Source organism: Chelonia mydas, chromosome 10, assembly GCF_015237465.2.
Source record: "Chelonia mydas isolate rCheMyd1 chromosome 10, rCheMyd1.pri.v2, whole genome shotgun sequence".
Classification (NCBI taxonomy): domain Eukaryota; kingdom Metazoa; phylum Chordata; order Testudines; family Cheloniidae; genus Chelonia; species Chelonia mydas.
In genome coordinates this window covers 80,332,554-80,354,241 of record NC_051250.2, presented here as the reverse complement: position 1 = coordinate 80,354,241, position 21,688 = coordinate 80,332,554, and the positions used below count along the sequence as shown (strand labels likewise).

General features: G+C 47.6%; 1 protein-coding gene and 2 long non-coding RNA genes across 4 annotated transcripts in view; 1 reads left to right on the top strand and 2 right to left on the bottom strand.

The window, feature by feature from the left end:
* The window catches only part of LOC122462143, a 35,662-nt gene extending 31,401 nt beyond the window's left edge, over positions 1–4,261 (top strand). The window contains exon 3 of the long non-coding RNA XR_006284520.1: positions 4,081–4,261. This is a non-coding gene — a long non-coding RNA (uncharacterized LOC122462143). The remainder of the gene's footprint in view (positions 1–4,080) is intronic.
* Positions 1–5,148, bottom strand: part of GLCE (glucuronic acid epimerase) — a 106,909-nt gene extending 101,761 nt beyond the window's left edge. The window contains exon 1 of one of the 2 annotated variants that reach the window (XM_037910055.1): positions 5,028–5,148. The gene's annotated coding sequence lies outside the window, so the exon portion shown is untranslated. The remainder of the gene's footprint in view (positions 1–5,027) is intronic. The other variant, XM_037910056.2, reaches the window with a different exon arrangement.
* Positions 5,149–11,694: 6,546 nt separating this feature from the next.
* LOC122462142 overlaps positions 11,695–21,688 on the bottom strand; it is a 42,134-nt gene continuing 32,140 nt past the window's right edge. The window contains exons 3-4 of the long non-coding RNA XR_006284519.1: positions 15,873–16,036; positions 11,695–14,953 (exon numbers count right to left, since the gene is read on the bottom strand). This is a non-coding gene — a long non-coding RNA (uncharacterized LOC122462142). The remainder of the gene's footprint in view (positions 14,954–15,872; positions 16,037–21,688) is intronic.

Genomic DNA, 21,688 nt, shown 5'->3' with positions numbered 1-21,688 from the left:
AGGAAGATGTCCTGGTTGATGTGAAACTGGGAGACAACCTTCAGGAGGAAAGCTGGATGAGGCCTGAGCTGAACCTTTTCCTTATAGAACACAGTGTAAGGAGGCTCTGATGTTAAGCCTTGAGCTGAGGTTATCACCACCAGAAACACCACCTTGTACGACAGGAAGAGCAAGGAACAAGTCGCCAGCGGTTTGAAGGGCAAATCTGTCAATTTGGAAAGGACCAGATTAAGGTCCCAGGTCGGGGCCGGTTGCCAGAGGTGCAGCTATAGACTGTCCACACCTTTTAGGAAACAGGTGACCATCGGATTGGCAAAGACTGACCAGCCCTCTGTGCCCAGATGGAAGGCAGAAATGGCTGCCAAGTGAACCCTTATTGATGACATGGACAGTCTCTACTGCTTGAGATGGAGAAGATAGTCTAGTATAAGTGGTATAGGGACGAGCTTCAGGGACGAGCAATGCTGCGCCGACCAAACTGAAAACCTCCTCCACTTGGCAAGGTAGGTAGCCCTGGTGAAGGGTTTCCTACTGCCAAGGAGGACTTGTCTAAGCGGGTTTGAGCAGGAGAGCTCCATCAGGTTTAGCCATGGAGCTTCCATGCCATGAAGTGCAGCAACTCGAGGTTTGGGTGCTGGAGACGGGCAAGATCCTGAGTTATTAAGCCCGGGAGGAGCGGCAAGGTGACTGGGGCTTCCACAGACATTTCCAGGATCAATGTGTACCAGAATTGACAGGGCCAGGCTGGAGCTATCAATATCACTGAAGCTTGATCCCTCCGTATCTTGAGGAGCATCTTGTAAAAAAGAGGAATAGATGGAAACGCATCTAGGAGATGGCCTCGCCATGGGAGGAGGAACGTGTCCGCGATGGAGCCTGGGCTGCGATTCAGGAAGGAGCAAAACTGCTGGCACTTCCTGTTGTGTCACGCCCTTGCCCTTCAGCTCCTGAGGAACCTCTTCCACTGCCCCAAGCAATAGGAACGAGTGCACCTCCTGTATGAGTCGCCGCTTGTGAGAAGGGTCCCTGAAGAGGGACGGGGAAGGGGGGTGAAAGGGCGGGAGGGCCGAGATTTGCTAATACTAACTACACTAAGAGGTAAACAACTATGTACAACGGACACTGCTAACGGCGCTTGCCACGGCAAGAGCTGTGAGAGGTTCCAGCTAACCGTCACAGATGGTAAGAAGGAACTGAAGGGGTGGAGGGTCGACAGGGCTCTATATTTTCTGCCATGAAGGCGCGACTCCGACCTGACGAATACTGCTAGGGGAAAAAGCTTCCAGCTGCCATGCACACACGCAAATACCTGATTGGAACCAACATGAACAAGCACTCGAAGAACTTAATCTATCCTTTCAAAATGAGAAGCAGTCCCAGGATTAAAGAAAAGAGTGGAATGAGGACACCAGGCTTTTCTTTACTATGTAGTATATACACAATATAAATTTTAACCTTGACATAATTTACAAGTCCCACGAACTAACACATACTTATTCTTATACAACACTTCTCAACCATAGATCTGAAACAACTCAAAGGTGGGTAAGTAGTATTATCCTCATTTTTAAGGTAGAAACATGAGATGATTTGCCTAAGGAGCTGACACTAGAACCCAATTTTTTCCTAACTATCTGGATCCTTTTCCTCATCCCTCAGAAGCCCAGCTGCCCTTTCAGCAGATTGTGGCCCATCACTCACTTTGAACTAACTATCTATACTAAAAACCTACATTAGTAATATTGAACCTGTATAGATTTTATGATAGAAAGTGCCTAGAGATCCACAAACTACTGTTATCAACAGCAACCTTTTCAAGGGAGAGAAGGAAGGGGAAGTGCATTGAATGGGGAGAAAGAATCAGAGGGAACAGTTTAAAACCATTGCATTCTTCTCTATCCCCATTTCTGTTCACCACATGCCCCGCTCTCTTTACTCTACAGTCTTCTCCCAGCGATTTAAGGTCCCACCTGCACAAACATGCACCAAAAGTTCAGCCAGCCACTTAGAATATGGCTTTAGACAAGCTATATGCCCAGCTACTAAACATTAAAGTGCTGTGTTTGGACAAAGTTTTAATACGCTTACCATAACCTCTTAATTGTTAAACATTTCCATATCTTTTTAAATAAATGTCCTAGTAACATTTGTCATGTCATACCTGCTACATATAAACACAAACATACATCGCTTGGATGTTCCACAATATCCAAAAGATGTAGAAATCCACCCGCCCATATTTCAAAGAACAGTCAGGCATCACTTATTACATACTTGGGGGAAAAAAGGTGTAAGAAATATTCATTTGTTTAAAGAACATTCCTGAGCAATGCATGCAGTTTCATAGATAGTGACATCTAAGTTTCTCCTACTATACGTACTGTACTTAAAAACAAAAATGCAACCTCCTGAATATTTGTAGGTTTTCCTTATATAGCTGCAAATTTAAGCCAGACCGAACCAATTAAGTAACTGAGACTCCATACTGACTCAGAACGATTTTACCTGTTTATCTAGATATCCGATATATTTTACTCTGCTACTCCACAAATCAGTTATGATCTTCCATACATTGAAAAACTATCTGGAAGAAGCTATTTTTGCTTTATCCCTTAAGAACAATCAAGCTTCATTTTAGTCCAAAATAAAATAAGTGGGGGTTTTTAAATGTAAGTTTGATAAATGGACTAATACAATCTCTACTTCTACATCTTGCTTGGCCTTTTGAATTCACCCAGTAAGCAAACTATTCACAAAATTGTCTCTTGACACAGACAGATATAAAGGGGCATACATATTTCCACAAAGAATATTTTGATCAATAGTTATATTTGAATGTTACATAAACAGTGCGAAATGGAAGCGGTTTCTCCTGTTGGGGGTGCTTACTAGACCCACTATAGCTTGGGCCCTTAATCAGCATTATGCCATGGTTAGGCATATTTAGAACGAAAAGTTACCTAAATTGGTCTGCCTATTTTATAAATGGAACATCAAGGGGGAAGGGGGGGGGAAGAGAGAGAGAAAGACATCTTTGTGGTTTTGGATCATCTGACAAAAAAGCTAATCAACTGCACAACTATCTTTGAAGAGCATTAGCATTTTTATGAAGTTTCTACATGAAAATGGTGAGATCAAATTGGAGTGGTTCCATGGATGTAGCCAGAGGATATAGGTATATTTCACGAAAAGGCACTCCCCACTGAAACGGTTGTTAGAATCACAGAACTGTTGCAACTAATTGTAACAGCTATAGTAGCATCAAAGATTAAGTAATCCTAAATTTTTGTATTTCCTAAGATAAAAGTATAACAAATCAAAATTCTTTCTGTCCCACATAAGCAGCTAATATTCTGCCCCACTTCTATGGAACCAACACCACCATCAAGAGGGAAATCCATGTCTTTTGGGAGGCCAGAATAACGAGTCAAGATCCACTGTTACAGATCAGAAGAAAACCCTTAACAAAAGGGTTAGAATATTCAACATTGTGTCCCTATGCTTAATTCATGTTGTCTTTTGACAGCACAAGTAGCTGGCAACAAGACACTAGCAACAGCCAGGTAATAGGGGATAAATTAGGGTCAGAAGCATAGCCTGAGCTTTAAATATTTCTGCTTTCGTCAGTCCACATTACACCTTTAAGGAGACAGTAAAACTACCTCAGTTCCACATGAACAGGTGCTGGCACAATACAAAGAGCTATTCACAAGCTCTCTTCTATGCCAGATTGCACCTGCAGTAATGAAGCACACAAAGAAAAGGCTGCTCTTGACCAAGAAAATAGCTCGCATAAAAATTCCCAAATAGTGTCTCCAGTCACCACAGAACATTTCAGATCCAGTTACGTTAGTCTCGTAAAACTCTACACACCCACTCAATTGGGATGCGTAAGTTTACTCACCCATCAAAATGATCCGTTTCTTTAGAGGATCATCCTAAGGGTGGCAAATTTTTATGGATGTTTGTTCAAGATCGGGTTACTCATACAATGCTCTGGCAGCAAGACCCAGTACTTTACCCACTCTGATGAATGAAACAAATATCAACCTGTAATCAGTGCCTTTACTCTTTCTCCAGAAAGAGCTGCTATTGCTCTCCCTTCTCCTCCTGGACCTGGAATTTCAAAATCTCCATCCTGAAATGTGAAGCCCCTTCTACTAAGCAACTTGAGGAAGAGAATGGACGGAAGCACTTTTATTTACTTTGCACAGAAGCCAAAGTGAACGTGAAAGCAAGAGTGTAAAACTCTGATACAGACACAGAAGAGCACGGAGCTGAAAAAGTGGTGGCCGGGTTTGACTGAAAACAGCTACAACCAAGGCTGTCAGGGTAAAGCAAATATGTCTCCTTTCTGCAACAGTCTCAGAGCGGTCTGACTTCCCAGTTGGCTGTTTCTTCTGTGGTCTCTCCAGGGAGTTTCGAGACAGTCTTGCCTATAACCCTTGCACACCGCTCCCAGGCACCATCCTCCTCAGCTTCTACTCTCTGCACCAGGGCAGGCGCTTGCTGTTGCCAGACCCGAACCCATCGGGCTCTGTACTCGCCGGGCAGCCTGGCAACTGCTAGACGGAGTCAGAGGAACAGGGGGGAGGAAAGAGACCAGGAGACTGCACAGAGCGGGCGCTCCCCCCAGCAGAGATCCTCCAGGAACCCACATGGCCCCGAGGCGAGGCAGGGGTCAAACCCGGGGGGGGGGCCTGGAACAGTGTGTACGGGGGGGGGCTGAGAGCCATGACCCAGACGGTCACCCCTGCGTACGATGGAAACCACTTCAAGCCAGGGGGTGCGGCGGCGGCCGCTCCCCCGCCCCACCTGTCAGGGGAAGCCGGGCCCGCAGCCCCGAGGGGGGGGGCAGCCGAGCCCCCGCAGCCGGCCCCGGCCCCCCAAGCCCCGGCCACCCCGGGGGACACGAGCCAGCCCACACGCCGGGGAGAGGAGACCGAGACGGCCCCGGAGCCGGCACAGCCCCTGGCCGGGTCCCGGCTGCCAGGCTGCCCCGCCCCGCGGGCCCCGGCGGCTCCCACCTGTGCAGGGCGGCTGGGCGCGGGCCTCCCTCGGCGCGGCAGCTCCTGCCTGTCCCCGGCCCGGGCGGAACCAGAGTGCGGGGGGCTCCGGGAGGCGGCGACGTGGGGCCGCGCCGGACCCCGCCCCCGCGGCGCCCCCCCCCCCGGCCAGCGGGGCGGGGACACGCGCGGCCCAATCCCAGCGCGCCGCCCCCAGACCGCCGGCCAATCACCGCGCGCCGCCGGGCGCGGGGCTGGAAAGCGGCGCTCACAGGCAGCCGCGCTGAGGTAGGAGCGCTCCGCAGAGCGGCCGCCGGCCCCGGCAACGGGCGCCCCCAGACCCGCCCCAGCGCCCCAGGTCGCGGCGCCCGCAGCCCCTTCGCCTCAGGCCCGGGGCACCTGGCGACCCTACACCCGCGGGCGGGGCGACCCTGGAGCCGGCTGCCCGCGCCGAGCCCCCCTCCCCCCCCGGAAGTTCCTACCTGCGCGGGGCGGGCGCGGCGGAACCACAGCGCCTGGGGGGGCGGGGGGAGGGGAGCGACTCCGCCCCCACTTCCCGCGAGAACCCGGCGGGGGGGCGGGGACACATCGCCCAATCACAGCGCTCCGCCCGCAAGGAGGGCGGGGCAGGAGGGGACCCGCCGTCCAATCCCAGCGCGCCGGCGGGGAGGGGGCTGCCCGCGGAGCGGGGACACGCGGCTCACGCCTGCCCGGGGCCGGGCCGGGCCGGGAGCGGGGCCTCGCCGCGGGAGCCCCCTGCGGGACGGGACTCATGGGAACCCCGCAAATGCCCCGCCCCCTCCTCATCTCCCCACCGGCGCCCGCGCGGGGCGCTGCCCCCCCCCCCGCACCCCGGCTCGGCCCTTTGCCCAGCCACGCCGCCGGCTGGAGCGGGAGCGGGAGCGGGAGCGGGGGGGGGTGCCGTCGGGCACGTGGCGCTCCCCTGCTCCGTTCCTCCCCTTGGGGGCACCTGGCGCTGGCCGCTGTCGGCAGCCGGGACCCTGGGCTAGGTGGGCCCTTGCTCTGACCCCGCCTGGCCGCTCCAGTCGCGGTGACCGCTGGCCCTGTGCTGGGCGCGGCGGCAGCCTCCCTCCACGGGGCGTACGGCTGGACCCTCGGCTGGGCTTTGTCCGCACTCGCACTTCGGTCAGTAAAAGGTTTGCTCGTCAGGGCTGTGGAAAAACCCCACCCCCAGCCCCGACCGAAGTAAGTTTCACAGGCAAAAGTGCCGGTGTGGACAGAGCTGTGTGGGCGAGAGAGGCTCTCGCACTGACATAGCTACCCCCTGCTCCATGAGGGCGGTTTAATTGAACATAGAGCAGCTGCCTGGGAGACCTTCCAGTGGCACAGCTGCCGTGTAGACATAGCCTTGAGATGCCACAGGGAGTGAGAAGGGGAAAAAACAAGCTTCAGAGGAGAGAGCTTTAGACTCCTGTCTTTAAGGAAGTCCCCTTTGAGCTGCCATCGACCTGGTGTCCTCCATGGCCTTTGTGCTCTCTGTTTCTCACCAGCAACCCTTAAACACCTGCTCTGCCCGCAAGTCTTTTAGCTGAGGGCTCAGATACTGGTATCCACCTCCTATTTCCGAGAGCCTGGGTTGCTGCTCCCAGCCAGGCTCTGCACCCACATCGCAAGAAGTGGGGAAAGTCCAACCATGTTACAGAGTCCCCAGCCAAGCCTTCTCCCAAAAGCATGAAGCTTGAGCTTCAGCCTCTTTGTTCTCTTTTCATCAGTGAGGACATCACAGTGGTTACAGAACCCCCCCCAGCCTCAGTCGCAGCCTCACCATACACCAATCTAACTGCCCCGTAGAACCTAGTCATGATGTGATGACCACGTCCTGGTGCAGCTTCATGAAAATTGTTAGGGTAAGGACTCTTAGGGTGGCTAATACACAAGATATGAAAACTATCCTAAGACCATCTACTCCTGCATTCATAATGCAGCCTTAGGGAGTCACTGATCCCCTTTCTAAACCACAGTATGTGGGCACATTTGCCTTAGATCATTCAGAATGTGTCTCTTTTACATTTCAGATATCTTGGAAGGGAAAATCTGAACCTGTGTCCCATTAACACAGACAGGTTGAGTGTGATCTCCATTTAAATCAGCATAAAGACTAATATTGTGGATGCACCTGTGCAAACACTTGAGTGACTGCTTGGGGACCACGTGCTCCTACGGTAACTCCACCTTCACCAGTTTCCTTGAATGCTTCTTTTAGGAGCAGCATGAGATGTGGGAGTTAAAAACATGTAGCCCGACATTTCTCCCCACTGCATCCACAAATCAGTTTGGAACCCTGGTAGCTAGTCTTTGGTGGGTAACCACTACAGCCAACAACAGATTAATGTAGTTTCCTATCTTCATGTCTTGAGTCATGCATCTTGCCTACATACTGCTGCCAACAGGACTCTCAGAGAGCCACCCTCAGCGGAGTGAGTAGGCACTGTGCTAAACTTGTCTCCTCTAACAGTTACTGAATGAATATTTCACACTGAATCTCAAATTTTGTAAGTGCAAAAATTGAACCAATTTATCTTTTTAAAGCAATCTTTTTATAGCTATGCTCTTGGTGTTCCAGATTTCTCTGCCCTGTGGTTTTAGGAAGAATGCAGTACTATCAGATTTTTTTTTTTTTTTTTTTTGGAAAACCTACTCAGTCCACTCTGCACATTTAAAATCCTAAAAGTTAAAGATACTATATGATTCTTCTACAATGTAGTGCTTTGAAAACACCGTGGGCCACTCCTTAATTGATGTAGTCTGTGTAGCTCTATTGAAGTTAGCCATGCAGTCCACACCCTGTAAGGATCTGGCCACATGTAATCTTCAGAAGTATTGCTGTTTTAACACCCCTTTCAGAGAGCAGGTATCTTTTCAGTTCATTAGAGCTGTAGCAGGGCTTCAGCTCACAGCCATAGGAGCCTTCAGAGTCTCCTCAAACATCAGCGCTCCATGCTTCCATTCACTTTGTACATGTGCTAATTATTTTGTCAAGAGGAATTATAGGAAAAATAAAGAGATTCATAACTACATATGCTGGGATTTAACAGCCACATTTTTCTTCCCTCGCTTAATAGCCTTAAAAAAAGAGAAGAAAAATAAATTGAAACAAAATCTGAGATACTTTCAATATGTTTAATTCATGTTCATCTCAATTAGTATAGAGATATTCTTGGCTAGTGCTGTGTGAAAATTGCAAAAAAATCTTCACAAGGTTTCTCAACACAAATCTCAGTTTAGTTCTGGGCTGCTTCATGGCTCAGAACTTTAGGTTTTCACACAATTATTGCATTGAAACATGCACAATTCCACCACTTCTACAGCTCCCCTTCTGCAAACCTTTACTACCTGACTAACAGTGCTCAATACTGAGAAAGGCCCTACATAAAGTAATAGGGTTATTTGTAGCAGCAAGCACTTCATCAGCTAGATAGTAAGGCATTTGCAGGATTGGTTTCTTTGTCCCAATCCATGGATAAATTCTTAGGGTCAGATCACTGGGTCCTAATAGGGGCCAGTCCACTGCCCAAGATAGAGTGCAGCAGTCTCTAGCCATGCCCTGGTATGTTCTTCCATGCTACTGGGTGCTGGGAGAAGGTAGAGGAGAGCCAGCTTTACACTATCTGGGGATTTCCCTATGTAAGAGGAATACCCACCTGCCCAACTAGGACAGCTTTCTGACCAGTTCAGAGTAGTCAGAGGAGTGGCAGGGATCTGACCACATGGCCTTTACATTCTCACTGGCTTATTGTTTGGTCAGGCTTCCTCTGCCAGTTCCAAAACCAGACCCTGGGCTTGATTTTCTTCTCATACCATTTTTCTGCTGGTATTACACCAGTGGTAACTCAGGATTTACACTGATGGGGTAAGGAGAAAATTATGCCCTCGACCTTTAATCCAGCCTGACTTAGATATTTCAGGTCCAGGATTCTTTCAGTTTTAGTATAAACTTCCATTGCTAAATTACAACTGTTGCCTGAGTCACTTAGGGCTAGATCCACAACGGGGACAGGTTCAGCATTGCAATGCCTAACTTTAGGCACCCTGCCACCTGCTGGAATCCACAGCACCAAGGTACATGCCCAGGCTCCCTACACTAAGGGAAGAGTTCAGCACCTAAGAAGGGGAACTGCAAAAGCCAGCAAGCTGAGGCCTGGTCTGCACTACACAGTTAGGTTGATGTAAGGCTGCTTACATTTAATTATGTCAGTAGCTACATTAAAGCCTTGTCCCACCAATGTAAATGACCTAGTACACCGAAGTCAGAACTCCACGAGAGGTGTAGGGCTTATGTCGGTGTAGTTAGGGTGACGGAGTGTCTCTGTAGACACTGCGTTGCTTTCATCAACTATTGGCTGTCTTGTCATACTGCTCCATACTGGAGCTGTTAAATTGACAAGAAAGGTGGGCAGCTAGAGCCCAGCTGCCCTTGGCTGTCCACTTCCAGCCAGGCTCCTGCCCGGAGGCTCCCCATTCCCCACTTCGGGAGCCATGAAGCCCGAGCAGCTGCCCTCCACTCCTGCCCTGGCTCACACTTTGCCCCTCTTCAGTTGGTGGAAGCGCTCCTGGTGAGGATGCACACCATCGACAGGAGGAGGGTCGTGTGGACATCAGTCACCACAGTAATTAGTGCGGTGGTTGTAAGTCAACCTAACATAGATTGACTTAGGGCTGTAGTGTAGACATCCCCTGAGGCGGAGCAGGGATTTGACCCCAGCTAGCCTATGTGAGTGCCCTAACCACTGGGTGAAGGGGATTCTGGCATGGGTCTCTCAGTGTCTCCTGTTGAAGCTGTTCCACTTTATATAAATAATTAAATAGTAATTGGAACAGGGACTTGACTCTTCCTAATTCCCAGTGAGTGCCTTAACCACTGCCTAGAAAGCCATTCTTGTACTCTCACTGGCTACATAAGTTTTTCAGACACAGTGGAACAGCTTCAACAGAGGAGACTGAGGGAGATTTACCCCCACAATACCCCCATCTAAATACATGGGAGAAGAGAGAGCTGGGTTCAGATTCCTACTCCATAGCTGGTAGAGGGGGGATTTGAACATAGCTCGCCCACATTTTGGACAAGTGCTCTAACCCCTGGGCTAATGGTTACAAAGGTGATGCAGTGCTTTCTCCTCTCAGTGTCTGAGATCTGAGCACACCTGTTGGATCCAGTCCCATAGGCAAGACAGGTGGGCAAGAGCTAGTGTAAGGATTAGGCACCTGGGACATAGGGTATGTCTGCATTGCAGCTGGAAGATGCAATTCCCAGCTCAAGTAGACATACCCACGCTTGCACTGATCACGCTAGTGCACTAAAGACAGACGCATACCAACTTCCATCTATATACACTGAGGATCTTGGACAGGATTGTACTCAGGGCCCCTAGCCCAGGGGTGGGCAAACTACGGGCTGGGGGCACATCTGGCCCTCCAGACATTTTAATCCAGCCGTCAAGCTCCTGCCGGGAAGTGAGGTCCAGGGCTTGCCCCGCTCTGGCACTCCAGCCAGGGAGCAGGGTCAGGGTCTTGCCACACTCCACACAGCTCCCAGAAACAGCAGCATATCCCCCCCCTACAGCTCCTATGCATAGGGGGCTCCACATGCTGCCCCCACCCCAAGTGCTGCCCCCACAGCTACCATTGGCCAGGAACCACTGCCAGTGGGAGCTGCAGGGGTGGTGCCTGTGGGCAAGGCAGGACGCTGAGCCGCCTGGCTGCACCTTCAGGTAGGAGCTGGAGTGGGGACATACCGCTGTTTCTGCGAGCTGCTTGAGGTAAGTGCCACCCAGAGCCTGTCCTCCTGAACCCTTCCCGCAACCCAAGCCCCTGCCCCAGCCCTGATCCCTCTCCCAACCTCCCAACCCCTCAGTCCCAGCCCAGAGCACCCTCCTGAACCCCCAACCCCCAATTTCGTGAGCATTCATGGCCCGCCATACAATTTCCATACCCATATGTGGCCCTCAGACCAAAATGTTTGCCCACCCCTGCCCTAGCCCATCCTGCTGTCTGTTCAGCAAACAACTGTGCTGCTATTTTTAACAGTCTAGCACAATCAAAGCTAGTGTATGTCTACCCAAGCTGGAAGTTATGTTGCAGACATACCCGTAGGTGGCTGTATGCATACCCAGCAGAAGAAATGAAAGCACCTAAGAGACTTTAGCAGCAGAAACAAAGGTGCCCTCAGGGTTAGACAGCAGCTAAGGAGGGGGATTTGAGGATCTAAATTTTGGATTGAGGCACCTAAATCCCTTTGTGTGTCTAGAACTTCATGAATTCAGGAGGATAATGGTAGATTGACCTTTCACTGATTTCAAATTAACCAAGTGAAAAAGCACTCAGTAAGGGCCTTAATTAAAGCATTATCTTAATTAATCACTTTTGGACAAATTGTAGAAGAGGGAAAAGTATCTTATGGTGCTTCATTGTTATGTTACTTAAAATGATGCCAAAGGTCACATGCAACTGAAGGGTCTTAAAATTAAATTGTGATTCTGATGACTTTTCAAAATGTGAACAGAATTATTTTTCAAGTTTCTCCTAAAGATTGCTTCCATGGTCACATGCACACAACACTCCCTCTTCTAAAGTATTCATTTTTTAAAGAAGTTACATAGGGAGGGCAGAATCGTAAAGTAAAATGCAAAGAAATGTGAGGATTCTGAAAGATTATTGTTTTTTTTTTAAAAAAGAACACAATAGGTACCTATAACCATAGTCATCACAGCAAGTCACTTTCAGAAATTCACAGTTGCAAATGAATTCAAAACCATAGTGATGCATTTACATTCCTATGCCAGATGTAATAGGTCATATACAATACATTTCTTATATTTAGCACCTTTTGTATTAGAACTTCTCAAAGTGCTGTACAGGGAATATAGTTCAATATAAATTGTCAGTTTCCCCACATTAAAATAAAACAATAAAAAAGAAAACTTTAAATTTAAAGGCCCAGTTCTTTTATCGTTGGGCACATTGGTGTACTTAATGCCACAATTACTTCTTAAAGTAAGGGTAGCAGAATAGGCCAAATGGAGCTAATGGAATATTACTCCCAAGCAGAGTGTTTCAAAAACTCAGCACATAGAAGGCAAATGTCCTTGCTTTAAAGAACTTCAGCCTATTTGGTTAGACAATCAAAAGCCAGTATCAGTTCAATACAACACACAGAAGGGGAATGAAGCACAGAACTGTGCAAAATGCAACATTTAGCTTGATCAACTAATCTTAAATAGATTATCATAAAGGTTTGAAAAGTTTACAAGAACCAAGGCAATTTCACAATCTGTTTCAACCCTTTCCTTAAGTAGAAAAACCACTACATTTACACCTAAATACAAAGGAGAAATAAATTTCTTAGAGATGCCTCAGCTCCTCCTAAGTCAGCATTCTTCCAATGTAGTCCAGCCATGCCTGTTCAGCACACAATCCACAGCGCAGGCACGCATTGTGCCCCGTGGTATCCTCCCAACAGACAGTCTGCCTGGGCCAGATCTCTAGCATACACATTTCGCAGTTCTTTATCCAGTTGTTTCTTTTGTGGGCAGTTGTTAGCACTACAGCATCTACTGTGACAAAATGTTGAGGTTATCCTTGGCGCTTGCTACGGAAGTCCTCAAGGAAATAGATACTGTAGAGCCTTGATTTTACAAACATTTAAATCTTATAAATGACCAGTTATACAAACTAGTTTTCCCACCTGAAAAAACCCCACATCACAAAAGTGATGTTGACGAAAAACAAGTCAACAGTTCTTCCCATCCTCATGCCTTCAGTGGTTTGGAAATCACTGTGCAGTGGGGTTTGAAGGGCAAGGAGGCAATACAGTGCACCAAACTACAGCCTATGCACTGTACCTACTCTAGTTTTGAGATGTTCAATTTTATGAATCTCTCAATCCTCATTTAGATTAATAAAATAGGGTTTCTACTGTTAAACTCTTGTTTAAATGACCGCACAACTTTTCAAGGTCCTCTACCATCATTGCTGGGTCCTTCCATGCTCTTATCTTTGGAAACAGCGCCCCAAATCCAAATAACTCTGAGGTTGAGGCAGGTTCAAAAACCTGGATTCAGGTTATGTGGCTTGGGCCACCCTCAAGTTTAAAGGCACATATCACCAAGGCTGTAGGCAACACCAAGGACTGCTGTTGATTGCAGTGCTTTGTCACCAACTTCATCACTGGAAAACTACTGGATTCCTCAGCAGGAACAGGATAAATGAATCCCCAGTCTCACACCCTGCTATGTGAATTGGGGCTTTGGTATTCAGTCACAATTGTGCCTTTGGGGATATACTTTTTTTATTCAGGCAATATCAAAAATACCATGAAGAATAAGCAGAACCGGAGAAAAGTCAGATTTTTTACCTTCCATAAATGGAAGAGTCTTAATTTAGAATGGAAATATTTTATTTAGATTTCTTGGATTTATTTGGACTATCTTCCATTGTGGCTATTTCACTTTAAAATACTGAATGAGAATTCTATGTCAGAAGGTGATTAGGTATGCCTAAAAGTGAAAGTTTTAACAGATTTTCTCTGCTCGGGTTTCAGCAAAGCACAAAGGGGTTTTCAAGTAGAGCCCTAAGTATAATAATGCATTTAAACAGCATTTAAAGGATGTGTGTGATCCCAAAGCTAAAGTGAAAATTTATTCTGCAATTATTATCTTGTTTTTACAGATTTTGCTGTGCGTTATTTGGAAAATCCTTTACTTCAGACAGCCAAAATATCAAGTTCAGTTATTTTCCTTTCAGTCTTTTACTGAGTTGGGTTCTAAGGTGATGATTCATGTATTAATATGTGGTTATTAGATGACTCCTCTACCTCTACTGCCGTTATCTGTCTTTGGCAATGGAAAAAAGAAAATTCATTCTTAAAATCTCAGCAACAAATGGAACATACATAGAAATCAATCCTGCTCTCATTGACGTCAAAGGAAAAAATTCCATAGACTTCAATAGAAATAGAATTAGGCCCATATATCACCTATTAGTTTGATTTATAGTGCTGAGAAAATCCACACATCTGAAAGGGAAAAAATGTATCTGTTAAAAATAAGTCATAGGAATTAGGTGACTGTTGATGATATTTATCTCAAATAGGGAAAAACAAATATTACAGCTGTCAATTATAAATATTGGGTAGGGTTCCTATTACCTAGAGCAGAGGTTCTCAATCTTTTTCTTTCTGAGGCCCCCGCAACATGCTATAAAAACTCCACAGCCACAGGGGGCCTTGCAAAGCTAAGTTGCTCAGGTTTCAGCTTCAGCCCCAGGTAGTGGGACTTGGAGCCCCAGGTGTCAGCCCCAGGTGATGGGGCTTTGGCTTTCTACCCTGGGCCCCTGCAGGTCTAATGCCAGCCCTGCTTGGTACCCCCCCCCAAAAAAAACCCTGCTTGCGGCCCCCCAGTGGGCCCCAGCCCACTGGTTGGGAACCACAGACCTAGAGGTCCAACCGAAATTAGGGCCCATGCTACTATGAATTGTGCATATATGTACACATACAAAGAGACAGTCCCCAGCCCAGCGAGATTACAATCAAAGGCCCCAATTCAAGATAACACTTAAGCACGTGGTTAAGGTTAGGTGCATACTTAAGTGCTATCCTGAATAGGGATGCTTTACTGAATTAGGGCCTAAATAGACAAGACAGACAAAGGCAGTACTATTATCACCACTCTATAGAGGGGGAACTGAGCCAGAGAGTGAGATAAAGGGCCTGATTTTCCAAGCACCCACAGGGCTCGTTGACTTCATTGGAGTTGTGGGCATTTCTCACCTGTAAATAACCAGCCCACAAGTGACTTGGCCCAGGTCACACAGGAAGTCTGGGAAGGGAACCCAGATCTCCTGAGTCCGAGTCTAGTACCTTTAGCACATATCCGACCTTCCTCTTGCTCACTGGAAGCTTAGTATTTGAATGTCTCAATCTTGTAAACTTCCTTAAACACAAAAGGATAAACCACTGAAAAAAAAATCCAAGAAGGCACAAAACTCTCCTTTGCCATGATACTGCCAAAAACTTGACAATGGATAGGCTGCTGGTATGTGGTGATCTCTGCCTGTCATGCCGACCAATATTGTCTCACTGTGCCTTCATACTCCCCTTTCTAGGTGTCTGTAGCCATCTGTTGTCTCTTGTCTCATCCTTAGACTGTAAGCTCTGGGGGCAGGAACAGTCTTTTTGTTCTGTGTTTGTACAGTGCCAAGCACAATGGGCCCTGGTTCACTACTAGTAATTGACCAGGGCCCATTGTGCTTGGCACTGTACAAATAATCATATGGTAATAATCATAATACATAATAATAATTAATACTACACTTTGCTTTGCAAGTTAGGTTCCCACATTACACCTGAAAGGTTACAGAGCACTTAGTGAGGTTACATGCTGACATTGACTTATACGTTCAGTCAAGGGTTTTGTTAACATTACAGCCCACAAAGTCAAAGCTCAAGTAGTCCAACAAATGGGAGACTGAATTATAATGGTAGTTTTAAGCCTTTGACAATCTGTGTGTACACTTATAAAGGAGTTTTTACAGGCAGTGAGATTTACATCCTGCTGCAGGTATGGGGGCGGCCTGCAAAGCTTGAATGATAATATGATGGAAGCTGCTGATCGTGAGGCATCGTACACTGTCTGTAGACAGAAGGAGAGGTGCATCACAACACAAGGAATAATTAAGAACACAGATAGCTAGAAACATCAAATTACTAAGAATAATAACTCTTTATAGTCATCCTAATTAAATAAATGTTGAGTGCCTAATGGCTTGCCATTCATTTGTTTCGGAAGTAGCTAGTACTCAAAATACGACTTAAAGAGTTATTACTCTTTAATTAACTTATCTGCCACATACGTTTCATGGTGAGTTTCCGTCTGTTTTCCACTCCCATTGCTTTCGGTGCAGCCTACAGCGTGTAACTGTGGACACACACATACCCTGGTCGGCAGGATCTAGAGTCCAGTACATTCTGCCAAGAAAGCGGGGCCCACTGGAAGCCAAGAGCAGCATTATGATTTCTGTTAGCAGAGAGAGAAAAGTGAAAGTCGCTGTCAGTCCACGCTGTTCACAGAAGACAGTCATCTTACGTAGTTCAATGAGGTTACGGATACCAATTTTAAAAAATCCCCTCAATCATAATACCAGTTCCTTATAAACAGATTTCAAGTTGCCGGGGGGGCTCCCAAGTCCCCTACAGACTATGATTTAAGTTATTTACAATGACCTGCCCCTGTTTGTAGCACTTGAGGATTTCTCCAAGCAAACCAAACAACCATCAAAAGGTCCTTTTTTCTCTCTTTCCTTTGAGAGAGAGGGGAATCAGAGGAAAAGGAAAGCAAAGGTGGTCTGTTTCTTAGGCAGTCTTTTGGGGTCACCCCTTTGGGGCTTGGCTTATCAGCTGATATCTTTAATTAGGGTCTGCCTCCAGCCCCTCCTCTTAGATCACCATGCTTTATACCTGGACCATGCAGTCTCAGGGACAGTCAGGCCTGAGACAGGCACCATCATGGCTGATCTGTTTCTGTGCTCAGCTGTCTTCTTTATATTCTCTGCCCCTTCCTGTGGCAGGCTGTCTCTTTTTAAACTCCCCCTCCCCACCCCTCCAGACAGAGCAAGCCTTCCAGGTGTGCCTGGTTAGTGCTGGCTGAGCCCTGAAGAACTCAGTAGTCTCCTCTTTGCTAGAGCGAAGGGGAGGAGTTGTCGCAAAGTTGCTGACGAAGCTCACTGAAGTAAAGCCGATTTCATTCTCCCTCCCACCCCACCTTGCCCTCATCTTATATGGTAGATCATTTGTGTGACAAAACAGAAAGAGCAACCCCCAACGCTCAATATAATCTTTGTACCCTGTCAGATAAATGATGAATGAAGAACAGGGATAATGTGATATCTACTGGTTTTGCTGAAGTCTGTTTGATCACCGGCCATTGGTATTCCGCAGGAGTTTCTAATTGTCACTTTGTGATATGTAGCAGTGCTGTGGTTAAATGCACGGGGTCCTGTATCTGTTATTAACCTTTATGTTGTGCCTCCAGCAACTAGGGCAAAGTAAGATCAGAATTCTGATCAAGTTATATTTAATGCACTGTTTCTCTCACTTGACTAACAACCTAGTATTTTAGTTAAAAATTGAAAAACAAGAAACAGGGGAAAATATTGATGACTTAGCTATGGTAATGTCTTCTCTTTACATATCTCATGCTCGTTTTCCATAGGATGGTCCCCAGGTCATTGAATAAACACTGCGATTTTGCAGGTAACATATCAGTAAATCACTGTCTTTCAAAGCATTTTTACTACACCATTGCTTGAAAATAAGGATTTCATTTCATTCTGAATTTATTACTATGACTATGCTACTATTTATCTCAATGGCTCTGGTGTACATTATTAATGGGTTATTTTATTGTTCTTCTATCCACGGGGAATCATATAGCCAAGGAATTTTTGTATTAATCACAGAATCTCTTCTAAATTAGAGTCTAAAAGTTCCACTATCAGAAGGTTTGGGGATGTTTTTGTTAATACGGTACCGAGAAAACAGCTACTGTTGAAAGAGTAGCAGAAACATAGATTGTCTTGTTCAGAGACAAGTGTTGTTTATCCCAATACTCAGGTGAGTCTTCCAGCAATGGGTCAGATCCTGAGCCGATGTGAATCTGCATCACTCCATGTGAATCACAGATTCACACCAGCTGAGGATCTGGCCCAACCCAATGTTTTCACTTATCAGGGTCATTTAATGCCTAGGTGTAGGCAGGCATATGTGTTTTCTGTTGCTGTTCTCCTCCATTGAACCTTTCATTAAACAAGTTAGCATCTGAAGCTGCAGTGATGGATTAGTGATCATACAGGTGCAGCGGCAGGTCTACCATAGGAGATTAAGGGTTTACTGCAGGCAGGGGAGCAATAGATTGACCAGCACGTGCACATGTTACAAACTGCTAGACATTTTTCAGGTATAAGTATCTACTTCTCCATCCCATTACGCCAGACTTGTGCTGACATGTCTCCACTGAAGTCAGCAGAGGCATGCTGGTGCGGAATGGAGATTCAAGCCCCGCGTAAGAACCTGTGGGTTAAATTCCCCTTCTGCTGACCTTCTGACCGGGGAGGATTTCACCTGTGGGAGAGAAAGTGCTTCTGTCTAGAGTGGCAGTCATGTGACTGAGGCCTTCCTTTGGTTTGAGCACATCTCTCTGGCGCTTCACGCCGAAGCCACAAGCAAGTTATTTTTGCATCAAACCATAAAAAAGCACAAATCCTCTGTTTTGTAATTACCGTAGCACTTAAGGACACCACCCCCCATGGATTCTCTGCTCTACCTTTTTCTGCTGATAGTAGTTGCTGGAAATAGCAGCGAGGAAAAACACAGAGGGCGACATATGATGTCACAGGCCTTTTAAACCCCACAGTAAGAGAAATGCTAGTACTAGATTGTAATGAGCAATTTGTATCCTATATAAATAATTCAGATTTATTGTTATTTAGCACTGTGTGGTTATTCCTGGCTGCCAGCCAGGGAAAGACTGAGTCAATGTGGCTCTAGAGATTTTTCTGTTCATCAGCTAATCCAGCTGTCTTCAGTTTCCATTACTTCATGGGGACGTTGAAAATAGATGTTCCGTAGAAGTTCCTGATTGTTCTGCACCAGGACTCAGAGGGAAGGATGATGGGGTTATATTAATTATTAACAACTAATTAATAATGATAATTGGCTATATTTTTATTAATTTGCTCAAGGATTTTTTAAAATGTATATTTTACAGTTTAAAAGTGATCCCCCAGCATGTTCTCCCCTTATGAATTTGAACCAGATTCAACTGAGGGCTCAATCTGACGGCTCTTACGAAGGTGAAATTCCCCTGAAATCAGAAGACATTCCCCCAAGCAAGGATTGCAGAATCCAGGCCTGTAAGGCTAGACTGTGTCCACCCCTTGGTAGGTACCCAAGAATGGGAGGGGATGCAAGGCACCTGCTCCCCATCCTTGGCACAGGCCCAGTCTTTGCACTTAGGGGCTAGACTGGGGCAGTCTTTGCACTTGTCTCTCCATCTGGGAAAAGAAGAACCTGGCTCCACAAAGGCCAGAAGAGCAGGGGCCAGTGGAACAAAATGCATGTTGGTTCTGTTCGGAGAGAAGCTACAGAAGCCAGAGGCCTCATGTATTCCCAGGGTGGTGCACCAGCCTAACTCTCAATAGATCCAGGAGCTCTTGCTGGGGAAGAGCCATAAGGTAACTGTTCGTTTGGAGAAAAAGTCCCTTCCTGAGAAGCAGTTCTGCAGAGTTCAGGGTTGTAGGGTAGAAGCAGATATTATGATGCATCTGGTTAGCATAAGTAGGTAAAATTCACTAAGCTGAGTAGAGAAGAACAACACACAGTGGGTGTGTTGTGGGGGAGGTTTTCGCTGTATTTTAGGATGGGTTTTAATTTACCATTCAAATTAGCCTTCCCGTGCAAAGGATTGAGTGTTCGATCTAACAGAGACCATCCTTTCAACTCCCGGGCATACCTCTGTTACAGGACTCGGCTTCTCTACCCTACCTGCACAGCCATACACACTGGAGAGGGCTGCACATTCCTGCAGCGGGACCCATCCTGGCTCACCCAATCTACAGTGCTGTACAACAGCTGCAGTTTGGCCAACATGCCAGAGATTGAACTGGAGACCTCCAAAGTTGAAAGTACGAGTCTCCACAGCTTGAGCTAAAGACCCAGGCTCTGGAGTTGGGGCCGTCATAGACTCATAGCCTCTATGAATCGGACACAACACACGCTGGCCAGGGGGTTACAGTGGCACATCGGCTTTTGCACATTAGGGCTAACATGGTAAACTGCCCAAGCGCCGTATAAGGGCTCCCAGTCCCACATGCGTTGGGCAAGCTACGAGGAAGAACAGGAAGCACAGTATCCAAAATGCAAGAAGGAACTGCACGGCAGAACTGTCCCGTGGGCGTCTTTACTCTGAGCAGGCAGGGGCCAGGTGGATAACTGAGCTTTGCTGAGCTGTAAAAAAAATTTTAAAAAAGGCAAAACATCTAACTAACTCATGAGCCTGGGGTGGAGGAGCTGGAGCAAGGTGACAGCCGAGGAGTAGGGTTGGAATGAGACAGGTGGCAAGTGGGCATATGTTTCTGCCAACTTTGGCTGCAAATACGACAGTTGGGAGACAGAGTTGAGGGCTTGGTGGAGGAAGGGGGGGGGTGTCTTTCCACCCCTCAGTGCACGTGTGAGTCCTGTCAACGTTAATGGGAGTTATGCACACCCAGCAAGGGGAGAATAGACAGACTATAGAAACCAGACTCCTTCCCTGGGACTCTGTGCTGCCTTGAATATGGCTGCGCAGGGTGGAAGTCACCAAGGGATTAGGCCTGTAGAGAGGAGTCTCATCTGCAAGGGGTTTAGTCTCTTCTCAGGGTGTAACTGAAGATTGGCTTTGGCCTGAGATAACAAGAGAGGAGTTTGCGGCCAGTGCTGTGAACGCACTGAAGATAAGGGGTTGGCCCTGAGGCATGTGACTGCCACTCAGTCCCACAGAGGGAAGAGCTGCACTGGCCTGGCTGATTCTGGGGACAGGCTGCTGGCTGTTACAGGGGGCACAGAGCAGTTCCTCTGCCATTTGCTGCCTGGTCCTGCAGAGAGTTAGACCGGAGCAAGGAAGCCCTGTGAACTAACTCCCTGCCTCCCGCACTGGCTTGTCGAGATTCCCAACCCTTCTGCCTCACTCTCTGAAGCCCTGCAAAGGCTAACACAGCCGTAGGGCCCTAGGAGACCCCCCGGAGCAGCCTACAGGGGTAAGTGAAGGCAGCCAGGGCTAACCAAGGGCTCCTAAGAAACAGGTGCTTCTGGGTGGGATGGTTTTAGTAGGACGCCCTGGTGGCCTGTGGGGACTGAGGGTGTGTCTGTGGGCTAGTGGATCTCAGTGCTGGGCATGCAGCTCAGAGACAGACAAGGTCCCTTGGGACTCTCACTGTCCATCCCCATGAGAGAGGTCTCCCTTGTCATGCCCCAGTTGCCCCACTACCATCTATGGCCGCAGGGGTGGGAGCCACTGGATACCCCCTCTGGGGAGCAGACTGTCTCAATGCAGACAGTGAAGTAGACACAGTCTTCCCGGTTCTAACATCACAGGATGAGTCAATTCTAGGAAATCAGAGAAAGCTTTGAGCTTGACACCATGGGGGTAAAGTACCCACCACAGGCCGAATCCTGTCCCCTCTTCATGCTCAAGTAGCAGGTGTAATGCATGGGGCCAGGGAGATTGGTGCATCATAGTGTCTGCTGGGGCACCAGGGGTAGAAATCCTTCCGACACCAAAATGGTAGTGGGATGGATCAGCAGCGAACCCTAGAGTCCTGGTGGAGATGGAGCAGCCCCTGGATGAAATTCACTGCTCCCTGCACGGAACCAGCCTGGCTCTGCTGAGGGGCAGATCCACCAGGCTCGTCAGCAAATCCAGCTGTGCAGGAGCATGCAGGAGCCATGTCGGGCTTCTGATCTCCAGGGCTCACCCGGGATGGCCAGAAGCTGCCTGCCTGGGCTCTCCAAATCCTGCCCCCAGTACGCCACACAGCAAAGCCACCCCAGCTCCGGTGAGCCCAAGGCTCCAGTCACTCAGAGGAGTGGGGCAGGACTCACCCCTCTCAGGATTGGATCCTCACTTATGGCTGTC